At 41.4% G+C, this 6579-nt stretch overlaps 1 pseudogene; it reads left to right on the plus strand.

Annotated features, from left to right (window-relative positions):
- The first annotated feature begins 714 nt into the window (after nucleotides 1-714).
- On the plus strand, nucleotides 715-1655 carry LOC102870970 (annotated as a pseudogene).
- Nucleotides 1656-6579: the final 4924 nt, after the last annotated feature.

A 6579-nucleotide genomic window follows, 5' to 3' on the forward strand; every position in this document is an offset into this window, starting at 1 on the left:
TTACAGAAATGTTAGATTTTCATTCATTCATTCCTTTTTGCACATTTTAATGCCCTTTCCTACTCTCCCTTTCCCCTCCCCCTGTTCACTTTTTTGTTTTTTAAAATATTCATTCATCGTTGCACAATTACCCCTCAGTCCTCTTTGCAAGGTACCTCTTTATGCTGAGTGAAATATCTCTGTCACAAAAGGACAAGTATTGCATAGCACCACTGTTATAAAGCAGGTCTATCATGACAATTTGGGATTTTGAGCATTTCCTCATGTATCGTTTGGCCATCCAAATATCTTCCTCTGTTAAAAGTCTTTCCATATCTTTTTCCCATTTTGTAATTGTGTTAGCAGTCTTTTCCTTGTAGAGGCCCTGCAGGATTCTGTAAACTTTTGATAGGAGACAATCTCCTCCTGTACGATCTACTGTCTCTGAAAATACACTGGAGTGTCAGCTATGGGTCATTTCCAGTTCGATGGTACACGACAAGAATGATGTCTGTGAATTGTGGTGTTAAAGAAAAATATTGAAGATTCATGGACTGCTTAAAGATAAAACAGCTACATCTTGGGGAAAAGTAGCCAGAGTGCTCCGTGGAAGCAAAGATGAGGAAGCTTCCTCTTACATACTTTGTACACGTGGTTAGGAGAGGTTCTTCCTTGCAAAGGGACATCATACCTGGAAAGGTGGAGGGTCAGTGAAAGAGAGAAAGATTGAATGGGATGGTTGAACCCAACAGTGGCCTCAAGTGAGTCAGAGATGGTGAGGACGGCACAGGATGGGGCAGGGTTCAGGTCTGTTGTTCACAGGGTTGCTATAAATCATACTTGACCTGATGGCACCAACAATAACAACAACATGGTGTGACCCATGTGTCTCAGAGGAGAACTGTGGCCTGCAGGGTTTTCAACAGCTGTGATCTTTTAGAAGCAGATTCCTAGGCCTCTTATACTACCAGTGCCTCTGGTGGGTTTGAAACTTGAGCCTTTTCATTAGAAATCTAATGCACTCATTGTTTCTACTATCAAGCAGCAGTGTTTGTGGAGAGGAAAGAATAAACTCACCCGGTTATATCCATATGTAGCTGTGTTCTAGAAGTAACGGTGCTGATGGACATGTGTTAAGGACTCTTCCGAGCAGTTTTCTAGAAAGGCAGATCGAGCGATGTCTTAATAAAATATCAGATGAGTAATGATCCCATTTTAATGGTGAGCCTTTGGCATAAGCAGGTCACTTTTTCTCTTCAACGAGGTGGCCCAGCAGACAGACGTAGAGACACAGAGCTTTGTGAAGACTCTGACTGGCATGACCATCACTGCTGAGGTCGAGCCCAGAGACACCATTAAGAATGTCACAGCCAAAATCCAAGACAAGGAGGGCATCCCCCCTGAGCATCAGCCTCTGATATTTGTGGGCAGACAGCTAGAGGATGGCTGTCCACTCTCTGACCGCAACGTCCAGTAAGAGTCCACTTTGCATCTGGTGCTGCGGCTGCATGGTGTTATTGAGCTTTCCTTGTGCCAGCTTTCCCGGAAGTATGACTGTGACAAGATGATCTGCCTCAAGTGTTCTGCTCGCCTGTTCCACCCCCCCCCCAGCTGTCAATTGCCACAAGAAGTGTGGGCACACTGACAACCAGCACCCCAGGAAGAAGGTCAAATAAGAGCCCCCTCTTCACTGGCTCCCTTGTCTCTTGCAGGGGGCCTCTTTCTGAGCCCCATGGCCTTGGGTCCTCAATAAAGTCTCCTCATTGGGGTGGGGGGAGGGGAAGCAGATCACTATTTAATACAAAAGCAAAAGAGGAACAGCCCACAACACCATGATTGTTGAATTATAGCATTGCATCAGCGTTGAAACAAAGTCAGGCAAGTGAAAGGAAGGGAAGATAATTAAAACGTCATTTTTAAGAGAAAGATATTAATAACAGCTCTGGAACGCTTCTCAGAGACTTTGTCAACTAAAAGATAACGTCTCCTGGATGGCCAACTGATCCAGTTTTGACGTTTTTAATCAAACTCCAGTCATTTGCTTGCCATTCAATAGAACCCATCCTGGAGTAAAAGGAAATTTAGAGAATAAATAATTTGACCTACACAGTATGAAACCATTAAAAAAAAAACCCCAAACCAATAGCAAGTATATCAAAAGAGACAGAGAAAAGCCAGAGGAAGTTTACAATTATTTCTCCAGGAAACAATTCCGTTATCTTCAAGTTATTCATGTATCATTTCATGTGATTTTTTTTTCTTTGCTCTTTGATATTTTCTTTCAAATACTGGGTGTGTGCTGCCACCTGCCACTCCGTGGGAGAAAGTCAAGGCAGTCTGCTCCCATTGAGATTTATAGCTGTGGAAATTTGAGGGTGAGTCACCGTGAGTTGGAGTCATCTAATGGCAATGTGCTACAGTTAGGAACAAAATAGTACATGAAGTTAAGACAAATGTTTTGTAGTTAGGAAAAGAAAGTATAATGCTCCTGTGTACCTAGAAAAACTCTTTTTTTCCTGTTTAGCCTTCTAAAATTACATTTTATAGTATACATGTTGTTGTTGTTAGAAGTCATTAACTTGCATATGACTCATAGCAACTCTATGAACAAAAGATCTGAACCCTGTCCTATCCCATGACATGCTCACACATCCCGACACACAAGAGCCCATTGAATCAGTCACTGTGTCAATCCACCTGGCTGAGGTCTTCCTCTCCTTCACCAACCCTCCACTCTTCCCAGCATCATGTCCTTCCCCAAGGAACAGCCCCTCCCAGCAACATGTCCAAAGTATGGGAGGTGAAGCCTCATCATTCTCGTCTCCAGAGCACTCCAGTTGCACCCTCTCCAAGACATAGCTGGCTGTTCTCTAGGCCGTCCATGGGATGTTCCGTGCTTTTCTCCAACACCACAGCTCAAAGGCGTCAATTCTTCTGTCACCCAGCTCTCAGATACACAGCAACTGAATGGAAAGACTATGGCCTGAATCAGACACACCTTATGCCTCAAACTGACATCATTACTCCTCAATAATTTAGAGAGGTCCCTGACTGCAGAGTTTCCAAGTGCAGTGTGTCTCCTTATTTCCCGACTGTTGTAGCAAAGAAGTTAGTTGTGGATCCAAGCAAGATGAAGCTGTTGACAGTTTCAATCACCTCCTTCCAAAAAAAATATACAACAGAGAGAAATGTTATCAACAATATAAAAAGTCATCATTGTTGTTGTTATTGTGTACCATCTAGTCAGAACCAACTAATAACTGGCCTTCCGTTGGGTTTTCAGAGGCAGTTAATCTCATAGGAGGTGATCTTTCTCTTGTAGAGAGAAGCTGGAGGGTTTGAACCGCATGTCTTTGGGTTGGCAGTGCAACTCCTTACCACTAAGCCACGAGAGCTCCGAAAGTCATCATTAGTGAACAATAACTGCACGGAGACACTCTTAGAATAATCAACTAGCCATGATCACAAGGGCAGTATTTAAATAGGGATGAAGTTCAGAAGGCAGGGAAGAGTAAATTGGAAGGATTACTAAAAACAAGAATCACAAGGAGGATGTGGGTAAGGTTACATTGATTGTAATTAATATCGTAAAGTGTTGTGAATCTCATTCCCAGCTGGACCTTAGGACGGCCTCTCGCGTCTTTGAGGAGGGACATGTATGAAATGCGAGGGGCTCTATGGTTTTCTTCTTGTCCCAAGTGAGTGTCAGCAGAGGGGACTTGCCAGGTCAATTGGGGGTCTCTGGGCCAGAGTCTGCCAGCATTTAGGCATGCCAAAATGGTAAAATACTGTAGGGCCATACAGTATAGTTACCAATATAGTTACCCTACAGATAGTCATCCAAGAGTCCAGGTCTTTCGTTCATAGGGTTGCTATGACTTGATGGCACTTAACAACACAACAGCATAGACAAAGATCAGTTGGCCTAGTGAACAGAAAGTGATACTACCAAGCCAAAGGTGGGTGACTTTAATATGTGGCCCTGTTTTTAAGTGTTTTTGGTCAAATATTCTTCTAGGTCATATAGCGCTAGTGTGTCCACTTGCCATACAGAGGTAACTTGTGGTCTCTGTGAAGCTGAACACTGTGACACTGATGTGTCAAATGTGATAATGGTTACCCACAGTGAACAGTGTCTAGTGGAGCTCCCCAATTAAAACAAGCTTGGAGGCAGGAGTGGCATCCACTTCTGAAGTAGCTTGCCTCCGGAAACCCTATGAACCTGGAGAAAGGATGAAAATTATACAAGTGTTCAGGTCTTTTGTTCATAGGGTTGCTGTGAGTCGCCTATGACTTGACAGCGCTTAACAACAACAACAACAAAGCAAAATGTGTATAAATATTTTCATGGAAAAGCAATTGGTTTTGTAAACTTTTATTCAAATAAGAATTTAAAAATTAAACTTGAGGACCATTCTCAGTTTACCACACTAATTCCACTTTCTCCCATCTCTACTCCATATATTTAAAGCAAACGCCAAATACTATGTTATTTTAGCCTTACATCGTTTAGCATGAATCTTACAAAAAGGAAAAGGCATTGAAGTCTATGGGGGAGAGAATAGTCTAAAAGTATTATATTTTACGGCATTATTTTTATCGTAGGAGTATGCAATGAGGGTTGCAGAGTGGAATATATTTGGGGGTAGGGGGTGGAGTTTGGGGAGGTGCAGGGGGATTGTGTACCAATGAGGGAGTTTTTCTTTTGCTTTTCGAGGAGCAAATGGGGGGGGGGTGCGGGGAGGAGGGTGCAACAATGAATGAATGGAATTCCAAAATCTCTGTAGATGTTCATTGAAATGAAAAATAAACTAAATTTAAAAAAAAAAAGACAAAAAGGAAAAGGTCTTTTTCTTACAACAATGCATGACCACACATAATAAAGTGAACAATAATTCTGGTTGTCATCTAATAAATACACAAGCCATAATAAAATTTCCTCTCTTTGCTAAAAGCAGAGAGATGTATCAGACTTAGCAAGTGTGTCACCTGATGGGTGCGCCACTGAGCGATTTCTATTAACCATGGTACTTTCTATGGACAGCTGTGAGAGATCATTCGGCCAGTTATGAGGACTACTTCTGCTTTTGAGAGTCTCCATGGCTCAAGGCAAGAGGTCCTGGTGGTGAAAAACCTGTTTGCGTGTTGGGCTACTAACCAAAAGTTTGTCTGTTCAAGTCTACCAGCCATTTTTGTGAGAGTTAGATAGACAATCTCTGCTTGTAAAGATTCACACAAAGGAAACAGGATGAATGGGTATCATGAGTCATAACTGGCTCAATGACAGGGGGCTTTGAGTGGTCAAGGTAAACCATCATCTCGCTCAGATGGAAAGAAATGAATGTGAGTACGTCAGTGAAAGCGAGGAAAATGCAGTTGTAACTTTCCTGTACAGCCCTCATGTGTCCTGTAAAAGATCAATGAGCTTGTCTTGTCTTCTTGAGCTTATATTATATTATCTGAAATATGGGTGTCAGATTTCTTAACAAGGGCACAACTTCAGGGCTTTTCATAGCTGTCATTTTTCCATGGATATACTTCTGGCTAGAGGACAACTTTCCAAAAAAGCTGGCTTTTCAATATTAGGATCCAAACAAGGTCTGTTGATTGCATTTGACTGTCAGTTGCTTGTATATCTGTCTTAATCCTTCATTTGAAACAACCTTCCCTTACTCATGTTTGTTTCTGGGCCAATGATGCCCTGGTGACCCAGTGGTTAGAAGCTCTGGACTGCTTACCAAGAAGTTGGTTGTTCAAACTTACTAGCTGCTCTGTTGGAGAGAGAGAGACTTTTAGCAGTCAGCTTCAGGAAGCTTATCACCTGGGAAAGCTCACTCAGTCCTCCAGGGTCACTATGAACAATATCAAGTCAGTGGTAGTGGGCTTGATGAGGGTTTTTGCTTTGAGGTCTTCTTGGTTTATTTCTGGATCATTGAGTCAAGGTCCTGCAGAATGACTCACATCCTGGATTTAGCGTAATACTTTTTTTTTTTTAAAGAAATGAGGCACTGGATTTGTAATTCTATAATATTTGGCCCTCCTTAACATCTCTGAAATGTGAAACTCCCAACAATGGTCGTTATGACCAGATCTTTATAATAGGATTATTGAAAGACATTGAAGTAATGAACAAGATAAATGGGCATAATAAATTTCACTCCCTTGTCGAATAAGCCTTACAGGAGACAACAAAGAAATTGAGTATTTGGAGGGTTTGACTTTTTAGAGAATGTTTGAAATAGTGCTTTAAGGAAAGACATGAAGAAAAATAAGGTCTGTTGTTTCTCTTGTAAGTGAACACCAGTGTATGAATCGAATGAAGACTGATGGTGGCAAACACAGTAAAGAGAAACCATCTTTGAAATTTGAGAGCATGAGTGTTTTGACTTTCTTCTCATTTAAGAGACATAGTGAGAATGGCAAGGAAATTTACAGATATCCATGAAATTTTAATTTCAGATAAACGACAATTTCCTTTTCTTCTTTTTCTTTACTTGCTATAAGGGGAAAATGCAATATTCGGAATATACTCATATTTAACATTTCATGTTGTTTTTCTAAAGTGCAACTTTCACTGGCATCTATAATTTTAATTATTAT

The sequence above is a fragment of the Elephantulus edwardii genome, unplaced genomic scaffold (assembly GCF_000299155.1).
Source record: "Elephantulus edwardii isolate Elephantulus edwardi_28Jun2011 unplaced genomic scaffold, EleEdw1.0 scaffold00087, whole genome shotgun sequence".
Classification (NCBI taxonomy): domain Eukaryota; kingdom Metazoa; phylum Chordata; class Mammalia; order Macroscelidea; family Macroscelididae; genus Elephantulus; species Elephantulus edwardii.